This window comes from Rattus norvegicus, chromosome 8 (assembly GCF_021556685.1).
Source record: "Rattus norvegicus strain SHRSP/BbbUtx chromosome 8, alternate assembly SHRSP_T2T, whole genome shotgun sequence".
Lineage (NCBI taxonomy): Eukaryota > Metazoa > Chordata > Mammalia > Rodentia > Muridae > Rattus > Rattus norvegicus.
Window position 1 is genome coordinate 60392859 of NC_141541.1, and position 24227 is coordinate 60417085.

Below are 24227 nucleotides of genomic sequence, written 5' to 3' on the forward strand. Positions count from 1 at the left end.
AAAAATGTGTGCAGATTCCCGTGCTCTTCAGGGAACTATGGCTCTGACATTCTGGAATTCTCTCTGTCAGGTAAAGGTGTTCCGTAGAGATTGTTGAGCAGTTCGTGGAGAAGGTGAGGGAAAGTGGAGGTTTCCTAGCTCGTAGAAAGGGACTTAGATGGAGATAAACCACAATTCAAAATTCAAATTGTGTTAAAGTGAATTAAAGGCAGTCTTTTCCAAAATACTTTAGAATTCTATAGTATAGAGGATGCAGGAGACACATATGGTTTTAAAAAGAACCGAGAGAGAGAGAGAGAGAGAGAGAGAGAGAGAGAGAGAGAGAGAGAGAGAACCATTGTAACAAACCAAACCTAACCAAAATTAAAAAAAAAAAAACAACCCAAATGTGGAGATGACCTTCAGCTGAACTGCTGAGTTCAGTAAAGCTACCCAGGGGTCATCTGCATGGTCCCTGCTGTTCGAAGCTTGATGTTACTCAGTTAGAAATGCTGAGACAATTACCTTAGAGCAGTTGATATGGGCCGCTGGTCTTGGAGTTAGTTTCTGAAGAGGTGAACCTTGGCTCTGCTGTGTGGGTGAGGCACTGCACATGGTAGCAGCTTTGTGGTGATCCCTAACTATGACAGAGACTGACAGAGAGACAAGCATGTCAGAGTCCTCTTTGAGAACACACTCTCAATCACCTAAAACCTCTAGCCAGAAGTTCTTTTATTGTTGAGTACAGTTTTGGCTATCCTGGGTTTTTTGTTATTCCAAATGAATTTACAAATTGCTCTTTCTAACTCTATGAAGAATTGAGTTGGGATTTTGATGGGGATTGTATTGAATCTGTAGATTGCTTTTGGCAAGATGGCCATTTTTACTATATTAATCCTGCTAATCCATGACCATGGGAGGTCTTTCCATCTTCTGAGATCTTCTTCAATTTCTTTCTTCAGAGGCTTGAGGTTCTTGTCATACAGATCTTTCACTTGCTTGGTTAGAGTCACACTGAAGTATTTTATGTTATTTGCGACTATGGTGAAGGGTGTCATTTTCCTAATTTCTTTCTCAGTCTGTTTATCCTTTGAGTAGAGGAAGGCTACTGATTTGTTTGAGTTAATTTTATATCAGTCCACTTTGCTGAAGTTGTTTATCAGGCTTAGTAGTTCTCTGGTGGAATTTTGGGGTCACTTAAGTATACTATCATACCATCTGCAAATAGTGATATTTTGACTTCTTCCTTTCCCATTTGTATCGCTTTGACCTCTCTTTGTTGTCTGATTGCTCTGGCTAGGACTTTGAGAGCGACATTGAATAGATAGGAAGAGAGTGGGAAGCCTTGTCCAGTCCCCGATTTTAGTGGGATTGCTTCAAGTTTCTCTCCACTTAGTTTGATGTTGGCTACTGGTTTGCTGTATATGGCTTTTACTATGTTTAGGTATGGGCCTTGAATTCCTGATCTTTCCAAGACTTTTAACATGAAGAGGTGCTTATATAGTGGATTATGTTGATGGATTTCCATATATTGAACCATCCCTGCATCCCTGGGATGAAGCCTACTTGATCATGATGGATGATCATTTTGATGTGTTCTCGGATTTGGTTTGCAATATTTTATCGAGTAATTTTGCATCAATATTCATAAGCAAAATTAATCTGAAGTTCTCTTTCTTTCTTGGGTCTTTGTGTGGTTTAGTATAAGTGTAAAGAACTTCTGAGGGAATCACCATCCCTGACCTCAAGCTGTATTACAGAGCAATAGTGATAAAAACTGTATGGTATTGGTATAGAGACAGGCAGGTAGATCAATGGAATAGAATTAGAGACCTAGAAATGAACCCACACACCTATGGCCACTTGATCTTTGACAAAGGAGCTAAAACCATCCAGTGGAAAAAAGCATTTTCAACAAATGGTGCAGGTTCAACTGGAGGTCAGCATGTAGAAGAATGCAAATCGATCCATTCTTTTTGCCCTGTACAAAGCTCAAGTCCAAGTGGATCAAGGACCTCCACATAAAACCAATACACTTAAACTAGTAGAAGTGAAAGTGGGGAAGAGCCTGAAGCACATGGGCACAGGGGAAAGTTTCCTGAATGGAACACCAATGACTTATGCTCTAAGATAAAGAATTGACAAATGGGACCTCATAAAACTGCAAAGCTTCTGTAAGGCAAAGGACATTGTTGTTAGGACAAAACAGCAACCAACAGAATGGGAAAAGATCTTTACCAATCCTACATCTGATAGAGGGCTAATATCCAAAATATACAAAAAACTCAAGAAGTTAGACTCCAGAGAGCCAAATAACCCTATTAAAAATGGAGGTCAGAGCTAAGCAAGGAATTCTCAGCTGAGGAATATCAAATGGCTAAGAAGCACCTAAAGAAATGTTCAATATCCTTAGTCATCAGGGAAATGCAAATCAAAACAACCCTGAGATTCCACTTCATACCAGTCAGAATGGCTAAGATAAAAAATTCAGGTGCTGGTGAGGATGTGGAGAAAGAGGAACCCTTTTCCATTGTTGGTGGGACTGCAAACCGGTACAACCACTCTGGAAATCAGTCTGGAGGTTCCTCAGAAAATTGGACATAGGACTAAACAAGGACCCAGCTTTACCACTCCTGGGAATACACCCAAAAGATGCTCTAACATATAACAAGGACACATGCTCCACTATGTTCATAGCAGCCTTATTTATAATAACCAGAAGCTGGAAAGAACCCAGATGCCCTTCAACAGAGGAATGGATACAGAAAATGTGGTACATCTACACAGTGGAGTACTATCAAAAACAATGACTTCATGAAATTCATAGGCAAATGGTTGGAACTAGAAAACATCATCCTGAGTGAGGTAACCCAATCACAAAAAAACACACATGGTATGCACTCCCTGATAAGTGAATATTAGCCCCAAAGCCAGAATTACCCAAGATACAATCCACAGACCCCATGAAGCTCAAGAAGGACAACCAAAGTGCGGATGCTTCAGTCCTTCTTACAAGGGGGAACAAAAATATTCACAGGAAGATCTATGGAGACACAATTTGGAGCAGAGACTGAAGGAATGGCCTGCGCCACCCGGGGATCCAGCCCATATGCAGCCACCCAATCCAGATAATATTGCTGATGCCAAGAAGTGCATGCTGTCAGGAGCCTGATATAGCTGTCTGCTGCAAGGCTCTGCCAGAGCCTGGCAAATACAGAGGTGGATGCTTGCAGCCAACCATTGAACTGGAAAGGGGTCCCCATTGGAGGAGTTAGAGAAAGGACCGAAGGAGCTCATGAGGTTTACAACCCCATAAGAACAATAATATCAATCAACCAGATATTTAGTTCCCAGGGACTAAACCACTATCCAAAGAGTACACACGGACAGACCCACGGCTCCAGCTGCATATGTAGCAGAGGATGGCCTTGTTGGCCACCAATGGGAGGAGAGGCCTTTTGTTTTGCCAAGGCTCAATGCCCCAGTGTAGGGGAATGTCAGGGTGGGGAGGCAGGAAGGAGTGGGTGGGTGGGTGGGTGGGGAAAATCTTCATAGTAGCAGGGGAAGGGGTGTGTGGGATCGGTGTTTATGGCAGGGAAACTGGGAAAGGGGATAACATTTGAAATGTAAATAAAAAATCCATTAAAAAATTAAAAAAATAAAAGCCTCTAGCCAGGCCTTCTCTCTTAAAGCTTCTTCTGTTTCCCAGTAGTTCCACTCTGAGGATCGAACCTTTAACACATGTGTGTTTAGGGGACATCTATTGGTGAAACTAAGGCGAGACCTATGCTAAACCCTTTACATAGTAACACATGCGATCCTCTTAGCAACTTTGATATCTTGTCTTCTTTTCTACCACCCACTTTACAGATGGAGAAGTAGAGGCATAGTGATTATTCCTACTTTGTGTCCTGTGCTAGGTAGCCCCAAAGGTCATTCATTTAAATATGTGCTGAGTGCTAACCATGTGTCAGTTAAAGACACAACCATAAAGATGGTTATGCTCTTCTTTCATAGATCTCACGTAATAAGAAGGAAGGAAGAAAAGACAATGCAAGGAACCCTTAAGCTCATATGTGTCTGGGGGACAAGTCATGACAGATTTCACTGTGAGGGGAGTGACGCTAGGGCTGAGTCAGGGCAATGAGGCCAAGGACGAGAAGGGCACACAGTGGGGTGAGGGCACATAGTGGGGTGAGGGCACATAGTGGGGTGAGGGCACACAGTGGGGTGAGGGCACACAGTGGGGTGAGGGCACACAGTGGGGTGAGGGCACACAGTGGGGTGACTGCTGTTACTCCTCATGAGGGGTGGGCTGATCTGACATAGCTGAGGAGGCAGCATGTTGACTGGGACCCGGAGAGCGACTTAGGGGTCTCCATGGAGAAACACTGGGGACTATGGGGGACAAGACAGTCTCACCCAGGAGGACATATGCAAAAGCCACATGGTTCAGAGAAAAGGAGCTATGTTTGTAGGAACTGGGAGAAGACTGGCATGGAGCCATCAGCCAAGTCACTGTACATCAAAGTGTGGAAGGAGGGAGCCAATAAGAGAGTTATGAGAGAGCACGTGGGTCTTTGTGTCAAGAGACTGTGGCAGAGGATTTGATGAGGCAGTGTGGGTGAAGGAGAGCCATGCCACCATGCATTTTCCTGTTACACCGAAACATGGCGTGTATCCTCCCGCCATTTCCTAGTGTGGCAGGATAAACATTTGGACCTATCCTTTCGTATTTCCTTCTTCGGGTTCTGGTGTGTGTGTGTGTGTGTGTGTGTGTGTGTGTGTGTGTGTGTGTGTGTTCTGTTTAATCAGAACTTTGCAGCTTTTTTCCCAGACACTGGGCCATGGGTGAATAAGGTTGGATACCATTCAACATTAGCTCTCTGTTTCTTATACTTATCTTTCCCGTTAGCTCTCTGTTGATTTCTTATATTTATCTTTCTCTTTTACCCAAGCAATGTATAATTATCGTGGAATACAGGTAAATGAAATAAGCATTATTAAATGCCAAATATCCCACTGTGCAGAAATCAGCATTAGCATAATGTTAGTGTACACAAACCCTTCTCTACTCCCCTTTATTCTCCCCTCCCCTTAGAATTTATGTAATTTATCACCAGGCAAGGGGAGAGAACTGTAATGGTAGGTGGACTGACTAAGGAAGTTGTTAGTGCTTCCTCATTTTTATAGTTTTCGAAATTTAGTAAGAGATTTTGGCTTTAAAATTACCAACACAGATTCACTTTTAAAGAATTTATATGTCAAGAAGAAAAGAATTGTATCTTAGTCTTAGAAAATGTATAGTCTGTGATGCATATATTATGTGTCTATCACTGTAATATATAAAAAGTCTATACATTTTCTCTATATTTTAGAAACAGGGTTTCTCTTATACTTTTGGTTTCGAGCCTAGCTTTTAACGGCTGAGCCATCTCTCTGGCCAGAAACAGGGTTTCTCTACAGAACCCTGGCTGTCCTGGAACTCACTATGTAGACCAGGCCAGCCTTGAACTCACAGAGATCACCTGCATCTGCTTACCAAAGTGCTGAGATGAAACATGTATGTCATTGTGTACTTACTGTTTTTAACTTCAAGACTACATTATGTAATTGCCTGATTAAATTGTTTCTACAGACTTTATGTTTGCCTACACAGAGGAATGTGCACCACATGTGTGCCTGGTGACATCAGTGCTGACATCAGGGACCAGAAGAGAGCATCTGATACCATGGAAACGGAGTTCTGGAGGGTTGCAAGCCACCATGCGGGTGCTTCGAGTCCAACCCTGGCCGTCTGAACGACCAGGCAGTGCTGCTGAGCCATGAGTCTAGTGCCCTAAATTAAAGAATATTTGACTCTTGTTTAAAGATAGCATTGGTGCCAAGCTCTTTAGGAAAAGTTGAAAGTTTTGAGGACCCTGGTTCAGTTGGCAGCCAGACTTCTGCCTGCGCTGGGGTTGGAGAGTCATTTTCCTCTCCTATGCATTCTTCTAAGAGGTTAAAAATAGCTCCAAGTCATTTAAAAACATCGAACAACTTAACAAGTGCAGGGAACACGGTAGACACTCAAATGGGTGCTATTTTCTCTTATTTCCGTTCTCTCTTCTGAACCCAGGAACACAAAAGCTTCCTTATTTGTTTTCGCAAATTTGACAAAGAACTTCTGTACCCTCCAGTTCCCCTTCCTACCTCGTCCACAACATTACCACGCTACCAGCTTTATTAAAAACTAAAATTCCCTGCTCCTAGAGATGTCGCAGGTGTGGCTGCCTTCCGGTGTGCGTCAGTAGGTGGCAAGGAGGAGAGAGGCTATGTTTATACTAAGTGCTCTGACCTATGAACACCTGAACAGTTAGTAGCCTAACATTTCCTGGGGGGGAAACCGAACTTGAGACAAACACCAGTCCTGCACCAAGGAACTCAGACAGGGGAGCTTAGAGTAGTTAGTGATGCTACCTAGTACCATGGTGGGGCCCTGGTCTGTGCTGCCATGGTGGGAGGGCAGAACATCTGGGTTCCTGAAGCAGCAGGGCTCTGTTACTATGGAAACAGGGAAAAAGACATCCCTGGTCTGGTCTGCTCCCTGGGACTTGTTGGTCTGAGGGCTAGAGCTGATTTCTTCCTTAGCCCTCCCATTTGTCTTCAGAGCAGTGGTGCAAACCAGGGACAGATATCCTCCTTCCCCTCCCCCTACCACCTGTGGCAGGTGGGAGACTTGGCACTCTGGTCAAGAGAGCAGGAGAGCTGACCCTGCCTCTCAACAGCTGTAGCACTTGGGAGAGCTGGCCCGGTTCCTGGACAGCACAGAAGAACTGGGCCTGGATGTGTAGGTTGTAGGGGCACTAGCCTCCAGGGCATGAGTGTAGGACAGCCGGCTCTGCTTCTTGTCTGCCTGGGCAGCAGGGTAGAGCTGGCCCTGGTAGTGACTGTTGCTGGTGAACCAGCCCTCAGGGCATGAGACTGGGAAAGGTGTCGGGCTAACCAGCTCAGATACCTCTCAGGGCTACATCCAGGCCTTTGAATTGATCCACCCCGAATCTATCCCATCTATGAATTGTTGGAGTGCATGAAGGAACTGGCCCTACAGACCCAAAACTACAGGATCTCCATGATGCAGGGCAAAAACAGGGTTTCCGAGCGGTGTCCCAGTGAGGATCCAGTATTGACAGAGTAGCAGAATCCAGAGGCCTCGAACCAGACTAAGTCATTGCAATGAACATTTGCAAGCAAAGAAGTGTGGTCAAAGGGTAGACCGTGGGACACACTGTGACACACTACAGCACCCACAATGAATTTTTTCTCTTTTGTGGGGGGAGGTTGCAAGGTTGCAGGTGGGTAAGGGAGGAGAGAAAGATGAGTGGGACTGGGGTGCATGATGTGAGATTCACAGAGAACCAATAAAAGTTATAAGAAAAAACCTAAACTTACTTGCTTAGATAAATTAATTCCCCTTAATTATAATTAGGTATTCATTATCTCTTAGCAAGCCCTCACCCAGAAATATTTAAACCTGACTTGTGTTGGGAATGGTACTCGGTCTGTTAGAGACAAAGATGGCCAGCCACAAGAACTAAGTGACCACCATCACTTGGCAAATGATCTCTGAAGTGATAGCCCTTTCCCAGCGCTGCAGGCTTAGCACAGAACATCGCACGCCCAGCAGAAGTCACAAAACTTTCATTTTCCTTAGACTCCGTCGTGCTTAACTGGCTTCTTCCTTCTGAATGCAGAGAGCTGAGGTTGCATTTGCTGCAAGAGAGCTAAGACAACATTATGATGTGTCTCAGTCTTGTGCCCTTGGATGAAACAAACAAACAAACAACAATCCCCCACAAGTATAACCCTCAAGGCTGAAGAAAGGCTGTTTTGCATTCCGCATTCCTCATTTCAAACATCTTTTTATTTATCAGAGGGAAAAAATCTCATTTTTATTATTTAATTTTATTCTTATTTTTAAAAAAGTATGTGTGTATATGTGTGTGTATGTGTGTGTATGTGTGTGTATGTATGTGTGTATGTGTTTGTGTGTATGTGTGTGTGTATGTATGTGTGCGTATGTGTTTGTGTGTATGTGTGTGTATGTATGTGTGTGTATGTCTTTGTGTGTGTGTATGTGTGTGTGTTTATGTGTGTGTATGTGTGTGTGTTTATGTGTGTATATGTGTGTATGTGTGTTTATGTGTGTGTATGTATGTGTGTTTGTGTGTATGTATGTGTGTGTATGTATGTGTGTGTATGTATGTGTGTGTATGTGTGTGTTTGTGTGTATGTGTGTGTGTATGTATGTGTGTTTGTGTGTATGTATGTGTGTGTGTATGTATGTGTGTGTTTGTGTGTATGTGTGTGTGTATGTATGTGTGTGTATGTGTGTGTATGTGTGTGTGTGTGTTTGTGTGTGTATGTATGTGTGTGTATGTGTTTGTGTGTGTATATGCATGTGTGTGTGTGTGTGTGTGTGTGTGTGTGTGTGTGTGGTGTATGCACGGTTCCTGTGGGAGTATGTACAGATGTATGGCTTTGGTGACCAAAGTGCTGTCCTTCCTCCGTTACTCACCGTCTTCTCCTTATGGCAGTGTCTCTTCCTGAAATCCAAGCTCATGGACTTAGCTAGCCTGATGGCCAGTGAACTTCAAGGGTCTGCCTCCCTCTACTCTTCCACCTGGTGCTTGTGCACAAATGGCCACCACACCAGGCTTTTTACATGGATGCTGGAAATCAACTCAGGGCTTTTTGTTGGCCCATCGGCCACTTTATTGATTAAGTCAACGTCTCAACCCAATAATGTTATTTTTAAAACATTCTATTCAGAGGCAGTGTCTGATCTGGTTTATTCTACTTCCCAAGCACCCCCCTTCCTGATGTCATTTAATGCCCTGTCCTTAGTCTTAGTAGAAGCTCCTAGCAAGCTGAGGACAAAGTGAAGAAATGGCCCTGACAGCCTAATGAACCAGATTGCAGCTTTTATCCACCGGGAAGCAATTGTATGCAGATGAGAAAATATTGAACATTTCTGACAGTAATTTAATGTTATCCATTTAAAAGTCATCTGACGATTTTAAAAATGGAAAATTTTGTTTCTCATCCCCATCAACAGATATTAAACTTTCCACAATTCCTTATGGCTATGTCAGTCTTGATGCTCGTAATGCCTTTTTAGAATAAAACTCGGCAGAAAAAAAACCCCATAGTAATCAGGAGGTTTGGAAGAAACAAAATTACTTTTTTTATTACAAGCGAATAACATCTTAAATCATTAAAATGTTTCTCCATCCAACCCACGAGTTTCAGCTGGCGGCTAAACCCTGACTGCACAAGTGTTTCCTAGCCTGGTAGTTTAATGCTGGAAAGAGTGTTGGAGCCATCCCTTCTATTTCTGAAGGAATTTGCCCAAAGTTCCACAGCCAGATGTGATAGGCTGAATCTATGACAGTTAGATCCTACCTCCTGCGCTAAGCTGTTCTCTGAGAGCCAGATGACTGGTGACTTCCTCAAGTTACCCTCTGACATTCATTCAGTATTGTGAGAGAAATCCCTGATGAAAGGGAGTGCGCTGTGCATGTCGGGACCTGAGCAGGTGTGATGCACCCTGCCTCCAGGTCCTAAGCCTCCATATAGGGTTGGGGCAGACAGATACAAAGTAAACCTTAATGGTCTGGTCTGCTTTTCAATACAGTTTAGAGGACAGGGACTGAAGCTGCACTGTTATCAGGAGGTAAAGAGGCAAGAGCTCCATCCTGAATGTAACAATTTAACAACTCCATGATTTTCCTCCATCCTAACTTGCCCATGTGAGATGTCCTTTGTGTCAATTCTCTGAAAGTTAGGAGGCACTGGCTTCTTGGAACCTAATTCTAAGCAGACGACTAAGGAGGAAGCAAGGTTTCTTACTTGGCTATTAACTGGCTGCGCCTATATTTACATTATGGTTCAGAGACCATAAAACAAAAATGGTCAAGAGTGTGAATGTGAAGCCATGGCTGACAGACAAAGGGAGCAGTTCTCCGACCTGCTTCAGAAAGCATCCCAGACAGCAGAACAGTGGGAGAGCAGAGTGCAGAGCAATCAAAACTAGTCACAACGTGGCACCACAGAGGGAATCTTACGATAGGAAATTATATTATAGTGGCTCCCCATAACTGCCCCATCAGCCAAATGAGGCCTGGCCTCAGTTACATAGCAGGAATTTCACGCCAGGGGAAATTGTCCATAGAATGGCTGGCTCTAACCAAGCAGAGAACTCTTTCAAAGTGCAGACCACCACACTCCATTACCACACAGAGGTGGTTCTTCAGTTATTGCCATGTCTGCCGCTAGCCTTCATGCGTACTGAATACACTCACATTTTTTTTAAGTTGTGGCCTACAGGGCAAAGTATTTTGATAATCGGAAAAAAGTCTCTTGTCACAAACAATAGAGAAGCTGGATGTGTGTTTTTCTTGTGGAGTAAAGTCACACCCAGAAGTGGATGCTGGGTAAGGCAGAAGCAAACCTTCAAAGGAGAATGGCTGACCACTGCCTTATAGTCAGGAGAAGGCACCATCGCTTCTCTCAGACCAGGAGGACTGAAGAGTAGGAAAGAAAGCAATTTCAACTTGAAGAGATTTCTAGAGAAGGGTATTTACTAAAAGAGAGATTTAGATCCAACTTTGTGAGGAAATCTTCAGCAGGGCTCAGAGCTCTCCTTTGTGGGGGCTTCTAATAGAGGCTGATTCGGTCATACATTTAGGGAGTTTGGAAGACAGGTTTATTGTGCTAGGGGATGAAGGAACATGTGCATACAGCGCCTCACATCTCCCTGGACTGAGAAGCATGTACTGGAGAGTGATGGCTCCCAGCTCAGCTCCCCCTTCCCCTTTCACTCAGTCTACACTCTTAGCACACAGGATGGTGCCGCTACGTTCAGGTGGGTCTTTGCCCATCGGTTAATCCTCTCTGAAATGGTCTCAGAGATAACACTAGCAGAATTTCCTTTATCTCCAACATGAGTCTTAATCCAGTCACATTTACAATGACAACCCCGCTCACAGAGTATCAAGTCTAACTAATCGGATGTGCCCAAGAGCACCGATGGAAGATCTTATTCTGACTCTAGCAAGACACCACATACATTTCCCACCATTCTGCAAAAGTCATTGAATGACTCCTGAGCCCATTTAATCAATGGCGATAAAGCTTTCTTTGGGGGGAAAGAGCTCATCTATCTTTCTGCGGGATTAAAGCCCTTGCAATCTTTTTTATATCTGATCCCACTTTTGATTTGCTCCACACATTTGTTGCCTGTGCCCTCTGTGTCCTCTAAACCTTCAATTTGAATTTTATCTTCTTGATCTACCCAGATCCAGTCAACTTCTATTAACTCCCCTTCCTCTATGATTCTGAGAAAGCAAGACTAGTGGGAATGATATTTTCAAGTGTATTGCTCATTTTACAGGATTTAAAACATGCTGTGTTGTACTTAGTGTCCGAGTAATGTTTGCCCTCTGAACACTAGGTGTCCATAACATTTGAGGACTCTCTGCCTCTAACATGGTTAGTGTCTGGGGCTGAAGAGATCGCTCAGGGGTCACTTACTCTTGCAGAAGACCTGGGTTTGATTCCAAGCATCCACATCGTAGCTCCCAACCATCTATAGGTCTAGTCTTAGGGACCCAATGTCATCTGACCTCCACAGGTTCCTTCATACAGAAAGAGAGAGAGAGAGAGAGAGAGAGAGAGAGAGAGAGAGAGAGAGAAGACGAAGAAGGAGGATGAGGAGGAGCAGGAGGAGGAGGAGAAGGAAAGGGGGAGAGACAGAGAGAAAACAAATTAGTTTTTAAAAGAAGCTTAGTATAAACAAGGGTAATATTAACAACTGAAAATTGTTGCAGACAATATTAACCTCATTAATTCATTCAGTACGTGTTTTTGTTGATTGCCTGTTTTGGCCCAAGTATAATAAGATAGCTTGGTATCTATCTGACTTCATAGCACTTAAAATTTGGGCTTAGGGACAGATGCTGTGTAACTAATTATACAAATGATTTGTGGTCATTATGGCAATCAGGAAGCAGAGAATGTGAGAAAGACACGTGCACGTGATAAGCACAGATCACCAAGGGCATTTCAGGCTGTGCTTAAATGTGCACACTGTGTCCTAGACACCAAGGAAAATTACTGACGAGCATTGATTAAGATTGCAACATTATTAAATTAATTAAAATTCATCCCAATGCCTAGATGACTAGTGGATGTGGGGATAAAGGAGGATGCACAATGGCTGTAACTCATAACCTGTATATGCTATGTAACACGCAATGTCAATGGTGATAAAGTATAGAGTTAGGAGACCACCGTGTGTGTGTGTGTGTGTGTGTGTTGTCTATATGTGTAATGTGTAGTGTATATGTGTGTGTGTAGTATATGTGTAATGTGTGTATATGTATACTGTGTAGTATATATATGTGTGTGTAGTGTGCTCATGTGTGCAGTGTGTAGTGCATGTGTGTGTAGTGTGTGTATATGTTTAGTGTGTAGTGTATATGTGTGTGTGTAGTATATGTGTAATGTGTGTATATGTATACTGTGTAGTATATATATGTGTGTGTAGTGTGCTCATGTGTGCAGTGTGTAGTGCATGTGTGTGTAGTGTGTGTATATGTTTAGTGTGTAGTGTATATGTGTGTGTAGTGTGTGTATATGTGTAGTGTCTTGAGTGATGGAGACAGAAGAGAGAAGATAAATTGAAGATGATTTAAGTTTCTAGATTTAGCAGCCGTGTGATGGTTCCTTGGAACTAGAGTTACAGATGGTTGGGAGCCACTATGGCTGGGTCCTGTCTGTTCATCTGTGATTAAATGCTTATCTGAAATGATTTCAGAAATGAATGGGTAGCCAACCTCGGCTTCCCCAGTCTTTCTTTTGAACGTGATAGTCTTTAGAAAGGTATTAAAGCATGCCTTCCGAGACCCTAGTGTGTTTATACGTGAACTTGCTAAGCGTTGCAGAAGGACACGGAATACTGTCAGGGACAGGGTCTGGAGGAGCGTTCTTAGTGCTGCTGGTAATAAAAAGAGAAGGAGTAGAGAAAAGGCAGCAAGAAGGTATCAGAGGCAGGACTTTCCACTGATAAAGGGAACAGTTTGCTGAAGGTCCTACAAGGGATGTATCATAGTATTTCAAGATCTGAGGTCTTAGGAGGGCATCTGTGCATCTGAATTCACACCCTCCTCTGTTCACAGTTGGGCTCTTCGTCATCACAAAGATGCAGAAAGTTTAAGAACTGGGTGGAGCTTCGGAGTCCCTGGTGCCAGATTTTCTGCAACCTGCCCCATGACATTTGTTTTAGGATACCATATTGTACAGCAAGTGATTCTGCTAGTCTTACCAACTAATGAAGTAGATAACAAAAACAAAGACAGAACCCACCTAAGTATTTTTAAAATTTTAGCTTCCTGCCACCGTCAGCGTCACATCCCTCTGTCCCGCTCATCGGGCTGAACTCTACAAAGAGCACTAGATGGCAGCAGAGTTCCTCCTTCGTGCCTTGGAGAAAGTGCGCCGGCACCATTCAGGGGAATGTCTGAAGTCTAGCTTCCGGTGCTACCTGAGTACCAGAGAGGATTTGAAGAGGACCAATCTTAGCAGTTGAAGCTGGGCTTCATCAGTTCAGCCTGCAGGGCACCACGACTCAGCGAGTTTCCCGAGTTCACTCGTTTAAGGAAGTAAAAACAGTCATTTTTTTTTTAAATAAATAAGCTACGAAATTAATTTTCTTAAAACTCTAGATTTTTCCTTATGAATTTCATTATTCCATAGGGGGTTCATCCTTCAGAAACCTGTCCTTAGATGTTATTGCAGTCCTCCAGGAGGGCAGCAAGTAGACTATGAAAAGGAAAATAACGATAATCCAAACTACGGACCCGTAACTTTACAGGTAATTCTAAAATACCGGCGACATCGGCCTCTCCTGCAAATAAGCCGTAAAGCAAAGCACGAAAGGGAAAGCGTGGTGTGGTTTGTTTCTTTAGGAGTAAGTCATCACCTGTTTGTTGTTTACTCCCTAATCTTCCTCCTTGTCTCGAACAGTCTCATCTCCTGAATACTCAGTATATTAAAAAAATTCTTTCTGAACTCAAACTTGCTTTCTTTCCAAGTATTATTTCATGCTTGAATCTCAATGCCTATGTGGTATTGTATGTGTTTGTCAGATGGGTGGTATTTCTTACTAGGTGGTGACGTTCGTACTGAGTGTTATTTGCATAACGCGTTATAGTTGGCAGATTTTTCATATCTATCCACCCTATCATTCTTTATCACACTATGTTATATAACAATAATTATTATTATGACTATTTTACTGCTGAAAAATAGAGGATCAGAAAGGCTAAGCAACTTACCCCAAGTTCACACACAATTTGAATGAGAAAATGTTGGTGTAAAGGCTTAGGGTCTTTTACTTTAAAGCTTTGGAACTTTTTATGATTTCTCGTGGGCTTCAAAGGCAGTTTGGTTAAAAACTGTGACCATTTATCTACAGAAGCATAGAGGTGTATAAGAAAGAAAGACGACAGCCCACTGGGCATTATACAAAGGCAGTAGTGGTCAATGTGGGAAATGGTTTGGAGTCAGCAAGGCACAATGTCTGGCCCTTGGCTATGCGGCGCTGTCAGTGGTTCAGGACCAAGAGACGGGTTCAAATGGTGGTGATTTTCAGAGGTACTTAGCAAGACTGAGCAGGCCTCAGTGGCTGACTGGGAATAGACCTAAAGAAAGAAGATGGTTGAAGATGACTTTTTGGAGGAGTAGCAGGCTTCTTAGAAATGAGGATGTTTGTCGAAATCGAAATTTCAGTGGAGGAAACACCTAACTGCTTTTCCTGGAATATTTTTAGCCTCTATTTTTGGTCTCCTATGGTCTCCAGGAAATCTCCCCGTTTTCTCAGCTTTGGAGTTGAGCTTTTCCGGTTCGCCCCTGGTAGCAACTGTAGGCGCCCGACACAGCTTCTGTTGCATTCTGCTGGCACCGTGGCATTTACCTGTGGCTTTGACGCTTGGCTTAGACTTTAGTAGTTTTACTGAAGAAGTAATGAACTTGTTTGTTTGGGCAGCCAGTTCAGCATGGAAAATGATTAAGAAAAAGATAATTCCATACCACAATCTATGTCTAATCCAAAGACTGAGGGGGAAGAGGTTAGGAGGTATTTAGCCTCTAACTCAGGATGAGTTCTCATTTGAAATACATTGCTTTAAAGACCAAGGAAAAGACTACACACACTCAGAATTACAAAGGATAATATTTTAGAAAACACAGAGACTGCCAGATCCCTTGAGGGAATGGAAAGAGAACAAGATAAAAGAGGAAAAAATGGTTGTTTCCAGAAACAGTAAATTACTGGCTTTATTCAAATCATAAAAGGGTCACTTATTAATCATTCTACTATTTATACCACAAAAAACATATTGATTACTGGGGATGTAGAGTTGAGGAGGATACTGATCTCTCACAGCCTCTTTGAGGGAGACAAAAACATGAGGCAAAAGGGGATATGATGTGTCGCGTGTTATAGCAGAGGTATGTAGGCACCGCTATGGGAATACAGATGAGAGAAATGAATTCTGTCTGAGTGTGTGGTCAGGACCAGATGCAGACAGAAAGTAACATTTGAGCTTGTCTTTATTTTTTTTTTTTTTATTAACTTGAGTATTTCTTATATACATTTCAAGTGTTATTCCCTTTCCCGGTTTCCGGGCAAACATCCCCCTCCCCCCTCCCCTTCCTTATGGGTGTTCCCCTCCCAACCCTCCCCCCATTGCCGCCCTCCCCCCATAGTCTAGTTCACTGGGGGTTCAGTCTTAGCAGGACCCAGGGCTTCCCCTTCCACTGGTGCTCTTACTAGGATATTCATTGCTACCTATGGGGTCAGAGTCCAGGGTCAGTCCATGTATAGTCTTTAGGTAGTGGCTTAGTCCCTGGAAGCTCTGGTTGCTTGACATTGTTGTACTTTTGGGGTCTCGAGCCCCTTCAAGTTGAGCTTGTCTTTAAATAATGAATAGGAACTCCCCCAGTAATCAAATAGGAGGATATGCAGGTGAGCGAAGCACACAGTCAAGCTGAAAAAGAATCACAGAACCTGCCTGAGGGAAACATATCACGGGGCAGACTCAGAAAGGAGGAATGGGTCTGGCCTGGAATCTTTAATAAGAAATTAGGATGTCTGTTAGCAGGAGATTTTGGAGCACATTTTGTTGTTCTTTTTTTTTTTTTTTTCGGAGCTGGGGACCGAACCCAGGGCCTTGCGCTTCCTAGGCAAGCGCTCTACCACTGAGCTAAATCCCCAACCCCTTGGAGCACATTTTGAAAACACATGGTTTACACACATTCAGGGGGAAAGATAATCATGGTTTGGGACTCATGATGTAAGGCAGGGAGGTACATCCAAGAGGTATCAAAAGAAAAAAAATTCAGCAAGGGGGATTGTTAATATAAAATAAACATCTAGGTAGTAGAAGTGAACAGCTGGAAACTGACTTGGAAATGATGCCTTCTGCCACTGTGATTATGTGAGCGCTCACGGGAGATGAACTAGAAACCTACGTGACCAGAACAAGATGATAATAAGCGATATACATATGGCTTGAATATGTCAAGACTTTGGGCACAACAAATTGAAATGTAAAGATATCCATTTTTAAAGATTGATTTAGAACTGGGTTATTGTTTTCAACAAAAATCTCAGTGAATTCAATCATATATAAGAATATTGAGACCACATAAAGGCAATTTTGAAAGATAAGGACTAATGGGAGAGACTTCTTGTTCATGGATATAGATTAAAATAGTTGAAATAGAATGCTATTGGAACCAGACCCTAAGATCGCTGGAACACTGGAAAGGGCCCTAGAAATTATTTTTTTAACTGCAAGAGAATAAGTCACAGAAAACTAACAGCAGAAATAATTTATTCTGTAAGTGACACTGACAGAGTATGTGAGCCATAAAGATCACAATCACACCTCTATGCTGAGCTGCATTTAAGCACTTGACGTTATTGTATTAGTCAGGGGTCATGATCACAAGACAGACTGATTCTTCAGAAGAGAGTTTTATTATAAAGATATTGCACAGAGTCTGTCTGAAGGTGCAGGCTGGAGATACAGTATTAGCTAACAGCAGAGTGTGAACTGGTCCAGTGAACAGTGGAGGGATAATCACAGCTGACACTGTTGCTTGGGGACTCAAGTTTGCTGCCACTCAGCCCTGAAATGCTGTGTTTCTCCATCAGCCTCAAGTTGATCGCCACCAGAGACTTTCCCCTAGCTGGTTCTTCAAGACTGAAGTCTCTGGTGGATGAGTAAATGTGGTTGGTCCGAATGCCTATGCTAATGCACGTGGACAGTTCTTGCTTTCTCCTTTGAATAGAAAGGACCAGAGACTGGGCTCAGTCTGGGTGTTTGAGAAATTCTGGATCATTCCTATAACTTGAGGATTACAAGACACAGTGTTAGAAGTTCTCTTTTGTTTGGAGTGAAAAAAAACAAAGATTAAAAAAGTTTTTAAAAAAAGTCACCAAGTCTGAAACCAGGAAGTGATGGAGTAAGAACATAAAGTCTTTCTAACTCTGAAACCTGTGTGCCATCAGCCAAGGACACACTGTATGACGACGTGCAAAGCAGGAAATCTTGGGCAAATCCTGAAAACACAGTTTTCAAGTTCAGTGCAGCTGGAACAGGGCTCCTCGAGGACAGGATGATAGTGTCAAGGTTTGTTGTGTTCACCCCAATCACAGAATTGCACCCACAGCCCCCAGTGTGATGGTGTGTGGAAATGGAACCTTTGAGAGAGAATTAGTTCACAGTGTTGGAACCCCGTGAAAGCATTAATGCACCTATAAAGAGAGACACACAAGAGAGGAGGTAGATTGTTCCCTTAATTCATCTTAGAATCCAATCAGAATATGGTCATCAGTGAACCTGAAAGAGACACTGGCCTTGATAGCCCCTCGATCTGGGGCTTTTCAGCCCCTCAAAGCCACAGACTTTAATGTGTTTTGTTACAGCAGCTTGATGTTATTAACACATAGGGTATGGTTTGGAATCCAGAGCAGAAGAGAAGAAATAAATGGCAACTTCCAGTTTCTGGTTTTGCCCAGAGCTGAAGCAGTCCCACAGTTCCCTGCACCCAAATCCTGTGGGGGAGAGAGCTGGATTCTCAGAAGTGTTGACAATCTTGAGAGCTCAGAGGAAACAAATACTTCTGCCCACATTCCTGCCTAGTGCCCTCTGTGCCCTCTGGGCACAGGGACCTAGGAGCAGTCAGGGACAGGACCTTTTGGGTTTCTGCCTGCACTGAGAGCTAAAAGCCAATGGCCAGGAGTGCCTACACACCTGGGAGCAGAGGTAAGACCAACTCTTCTGTGCCAAGCAACCTGCCTGAAGACTCCAGGTCACATAAACCCAGGAACAGCTCTCTGTTCCCACATCCAGCTGAAAGAAAACAGGTCTATAGGAGTGCTGACACACAGGCTTACAGGAGGGTCTAGACACTGTCAGAGACAGCAAACAAGCTAACACCAGAGACAACCTGATGTTGAGAGGCAAGCGCAGGAACCTAAACAACAGAAACCAAGACGACTTGGCATCATCAGAGCCCAGTTCTCAAACAAAAGTGAGTACTGGATATCCAAACACACTGGAAAGCAAGATTTAAATTTAAAATAACATTTCATGATGACAATAGAGGACTTTAAGGAGGACATAAATAACTACCTTAAAGATATACAAAACAACACAGGTAAACAAGTAGAAACCCTTAAAGAGGAAACAGAAAAATCCCTTAAAGAATTACAGGAAAACACAACCAAATAGGTGAAGGAATTGAACAAAACCATCCAGGGTTTAAAAATAGAAATAGAAACAATAAAGAAAGCACAAAGGGAGACAGCCCTGGAGATCTAAAACCTAGGAAAGATATCAAGAGTCATAGATACAAACATCACAAACAGAATACAAGAGAAAGAAGAGAGAATCTCAGGGGCAGAAGATACCATAGAAAACATTGACACAACCATCAAAAATAATGTAAAAGGCAAAAAGCTCCTAACCCAAGACATCTAGGGCACAATGAGAAGATCAAAACTAATAATAATAAGCATAGAAGAGAGTGAAGACTCCCAACTTAAAGTGTCAGTAAATATCTTCAACAAAATTATAGAAGAAAACCTCCCTAACCTAAAGAAGGAGATGCCCATAAACATACAAGAAGTCTACAGAACTCCAAATAGATTGAACCAGAAAAGAAATTCCTCCTGTCACATAATAGTCAAAACACCAAAGGCATAAAACAAAGAAAGAATATTAAATGCAGTAAGGGGAAAAGGTCAAGTAACATATAAAGGCAGACCTATCAGAATTATACTAGACTTCTCACCAGAGACTATGAAGTCCAGGAGATCCTAGGCAGATGTCATACAGACCCTAAGAGAACACAAATGTCAGCCCAGGTAACTATATCCAGCAAAACTCTGAATTAACATACATGGAGAAACCAAGATATTTCATGACAAAACCAAATTTACACAATATCTTTCTACAAATCCAGCCATACAAAGTATAATAGATGGAAAACTCCAACACAAGGAAGGAAACTACACCCTAGAAAAAGCAAGAAAGTAATCACCTTGCAATGAAACCAAAAGAAAAGAGACATACAAACATAATTCCACCTCTAACAACCAAAACAACAGGAAACAACAATCACTCTTCCTCAATATATCTTAACATCAATGGACTCAATTCCTCAATAAAAAGACATAAACTAACAGACTGGATACGTAAAGAGGACCCAGCATTTTGCTGCATACAGGAAACACACCTCAGAGACAAAGACAGACACTACCTCAGAGAAAAAGGCTGCAAAACAACTTTCCAAGCAAATGGTTTGAAGAAAGAAGCTGGAGTAGTCATTATAATATCAAATAAAATTGACTTTTAACCAAAAGATAAAAAAAGATAAGGAAGGACACTTCATATTCATCAAAGGAAATATCCACCAAGATGAACTCTCAATCCTAAATATCTATGCTCCAAATGCAAGGGCACCTACATTCATAAAAGAAACCTTACTAAAGCTCAAATCACACATTGCACCTCACATAGGATATTTCAACACCCCACTCTCATCAAGGGACAGATCATGGAAACAGAAAATAAATGGACATGTAGAGAAACTAATAGAAGTTTTCAACCAAATGGATTTAACAGACATTTATAGAACATTTCATTCTAAAACAAAAGAATATACCTTCTTCTCAGCACCTCATGGTACCATCTCCAAAACTGACCATATAATCCGTCACAAAACAGGCCTCAAGAGATACAAGAATATTGAAATAATCTCACGCATCCTATCAGATCACCATGGACTATGGCTGGCCTTCAATAACAATAATAATGGCAGAAAGCCCACATATACATGGAAGTTGAACAACACTATTGATAACTTGGTCCAGGAAGAAATAAAGAAAGAAGTTAAAGACTTTTTAGAATTTAATGAAAATGAAGGTACAACAGACCCAAACTTATGGGACACAATGAAAGCAGTGCTAAGAGGAAAACTCAGTTTTGAGTGCCTCTATAGAGAAACAAGATAGAGCATATGTCAGGAGCTTGACAGCACACCCTAGAGCTCTAAAACAAAAAGAAACAAATACACCCAAGAGGAGTAGAAGGCAGGAAATAATCAAACTCAGGGATGAAATCAACCAAGTAGAAACAAAAAGGCCTATACAAAGAATCAACAAAACAAGGAGCTGGTTCTTTGAAAAAATCAACAAGATAGATAAACACTTAGCCAGATTAACCAGAGGGCACAGAGAGTGTATCCAAATTAACAAAATCAGAAATGAAAATGGAGACAGAATCTGAGGAAATTAAAAAATCATTAGATCCTACTACAAAAGCCTATACTCAACAAAACTGGAAAATCTAGAGGAAATGTACATTTTTCTAGACCAGATAACAAATACCAGGTAACAAAGTTAAATCAGGATCAGATAAACCATCTAAACAACCCCATAACTCCTAAAGAAATAGAAGCAGTTACTAAAAGCCTCCCAACCAAAAAGAGTCCAGGACCAGATGGGTTTAGTGCAGGATTCTATCAGATCTTCTTAGAAGACCTCATACCAATATTATCCAAACTATTCCACAAAATAGAAGCAGATGGAGCACTGCCCAATTCCTTCTATGAAGCCACAGTTACACTTATACCTAAACCACACAAAGACCCAACAAAGAAAGAGAACTTCAGACCGATTTCCCTTATGAATATTGACACAAAAATACTCAATAAAATTCTGGCAAACCAAATCCAATGATACATCGAAATGATCATCCATCATAATTAAGTAGGTTACATCCCAGAGATGCAGGAATGGTTCAATATACGCAAATCCACTGATGGAATCCACTATATAAACAAACTAAAAAAAAAAAAACCCACATCGTCATTTATTAGATGCTGAGAAAGGGTTTGACAAAATTCAACACCTCTTCATGATAAAAGTTCTGGAACGATAAGGAATTCAAGGACCATACCCAAACATAGTAAAAGCCATATACAGCAAACCAGCAAAACATTAAACTAAATGGAGAGAAACTTGAAGCAATCCCACTAAAATCAGGGACTAGACAAGGCTGCCCACTCCCTCCCTATTTATTCAATATAGTTCTTGAAGTCCTAGCCAGAGCAATCAGACAGAGAAAGGAGATCAAAGGGATACAGATTGGAAAGGAAGAAGTCAAAATATCACTATTTGCAGATGATATGATAGTGTACTTAAGTGACCCCAAAAGTTCCACCAGAGAACTACTTAACCTGATAAACAACTTCAGCAAAGTGGGTATAAAATTAACTCAAACAAATCAGTAGCCTTCCTCTACTCAAAGGACAAACAGGCTGAGAAAGAAATTAGGGAGATGACCCCCTTCACAGTAGTAGTAGTAGTCACAGTAGTAGTCACAAATAACATAAAATACCTCGGTGTGACTCTAACTAAGCAAGTGAAAGATCTGTATGACAAGAACGTCAAGTCTCTAAAGAAAGAAATTGAAGATCTCAGAAGATGATGCTCATGGATTGGCAGGATTAATATAGTAAAAATGGCCATCTTGCCAAAAGCAATCTACAGATTCAATGCAATTCCTATTAAAATTCCAACTCAATTCTTCATAGAGTTAGAAAGAACAATTAGCAAATTCATTTGGAATAACAAAAAACTCAGGATAGCCAAAACTATCCTCAACAGTAAAAGAAATTCTGGGGGAATCACCATCCCTGAGCTCAAGCTGTATTACAGAGCAGTAGTGTTAAAAAACTGTGTGATATTGGTACAGAGACAGGCAGAAAGATCAGTGGAATAGAATTGAAGACCCAGAAATGAACCCACACACCTATGGTCATTTGATCTTTGACAAAGAAGCTAAAACCATCCAGTGGTAAAAAGATAGCATTTTCTGCAGATGGTGCTAGTTCAACTGGAGGCCAGCATGTAGAGGAATGCAAATTGACCCAAAATTCTTAACAACCTGTACAAAGCTTAAGTCCAAGTGGATCAGGGACCTCCTCCACATAAGACCAAGTATACTCAAATTAATAGTAGAAAAAGTGGGAGAGAGCCTTGGTCACATGGGCAATGGGGTTCCCATTGGAGGAATTAGAACAAGGATTGAAGGAACTGAAGAGGTTTGCAACCCCATAAGAACAACAATACCGACCAACCAGAGCTCCCTGGGACTAAACCACCATCCAAATAGTACACATGGACAGTCCCATGGCTCCAGCTGCATATGTAGCAGAGGATAGCCTTGTTGGGCACCAATGAGACAAGAAGCCCTTTGTCCTGCCAAGGCTGGACCCTGCAGTGTAGGGGATTGTCGGGAGTAGGTCTGGAAGGGGGGTGGTTGGGGAGGGGGAACACCCTTTTAGAAGAAGGGGAGGGGGAGGTGATAGGGGGCTTATGACCAGGAAACTGGGAAAGAGAATAACATTTGAAATGTAAATAAAAAATATCCAATAAAAATTTAATAAAATATAACTACACCAAAAGAAAAAGAAATGAATGTTGAAGGCCATTAGATTTATGACCTCCCTTTGTTTCACATCAGGAAAAAGAAACCAAACACCATCAGTGTCTATTCTGAAAACCTGTCAATCCTGATCTTCCCTCTTCTCTGCCTTGCTCACCTATCCTCTCCCCTGTCATGCATATAAACATATCTACCGTAACTAAATGTTCATTTATGGCAGGGGCAATAGGGATATAAAATGGTGAGAAACTGTTTAATATGTGAGGGGCGAGATTGGAATATGGTGCTCCTTGATCAGCATAATGGAAGACAGAAAAAACATGTTTGTAAGCATCTGGAAGGCCAGCGAGTCAGACAGAAGTTAGAACTTCCCTCTATCTCTCCTATACTCCAGAGGCGAGAAAGAAGTCTGCTGGAGTGGAAGGAGGTTTGCACTCAGCTTTTCAAGGATGTCTGCCACAGTTTACACAGGGAACCATGTGTAAAGGCAAGGACCAAAGCAGGGGGATATTGACCCAGGTTCCTTTGAGTTCCATAGGAGGGAATTCTCTGTGAAATCCAGGGGGTCAGGACCTGAGACTGAGGGCAAGCCAGACAAGGGGGAGTGGAGGAAAGAATGAGTCTTTCTTTAAATTACTTTTTATTAGATCTATTTCTTTATGTATATTTCAAATGTTACTCTCTTTCCCAGTTTCCTGTTTATAAGCTCCCATCCCTTCTCCCTTCTCCACATGGGTGTTCCACCCCATCCAACCATGGCCCCTGACATTTCCCTGCACTGGGGGTCCAACCTAGACAGGACCAAGGGCTTCCTCTTCCACTGATATATTCTTTGATACATATGTAGTTGGAACCCTGGGTCAGTCCATGTATAGTCTTTCAGTAGTGGTTTAGTCCCTGGAAGCTCTGGTTGGTTGGCACTGTTGTTCTTATGGGGTTGCAAGACCCTTCAGCTCTTTCAATCCTTCCTCTAATTCCCCCAAAGGGGTTCCCATTCTCAGTTCAGTGGTTTGCTGCTAGCATTCACCTCTGTATCTGACACGCTCTGGATGAGTCTCTCAGGTGAGATCTATGTCCGGTCCCTTTCAGCATGCACTTATTAGCTTCATCAATCTTATCTAGTTTGGTGGCTGTATATATGTGGGTCACATGTGGGGCAGGCCCTGAATGGCTGTTCCTTCA

At 42.2% G+C, this 24227-nt stretch overlaps 1 long non-coding RNA gene and 1 other non-coding gene across 2 annotated transcripts in view; one reads left to right on the forward strand and one right to left on the reverse strand.

The window, feature by feature from the left end:
* LOC148004131 (uncharacterized) overlaps positions 1 to 24227 on the reverse strand; it is an 876089-nt gene that overhangs the window by 518106 nt on the left and 333756 nt on the right. The window lies entirely within an intron of this gene.
* LOC120094503 (small nucleolar RNA SNORA17) lies at positions 6221 to 6350 on the forward strand. The gene has a single exon (XR_015628345.1). It is a non-coding gene; the product is annotated as a small nucleolar RNA SNORA17 (small nucleolar RNA).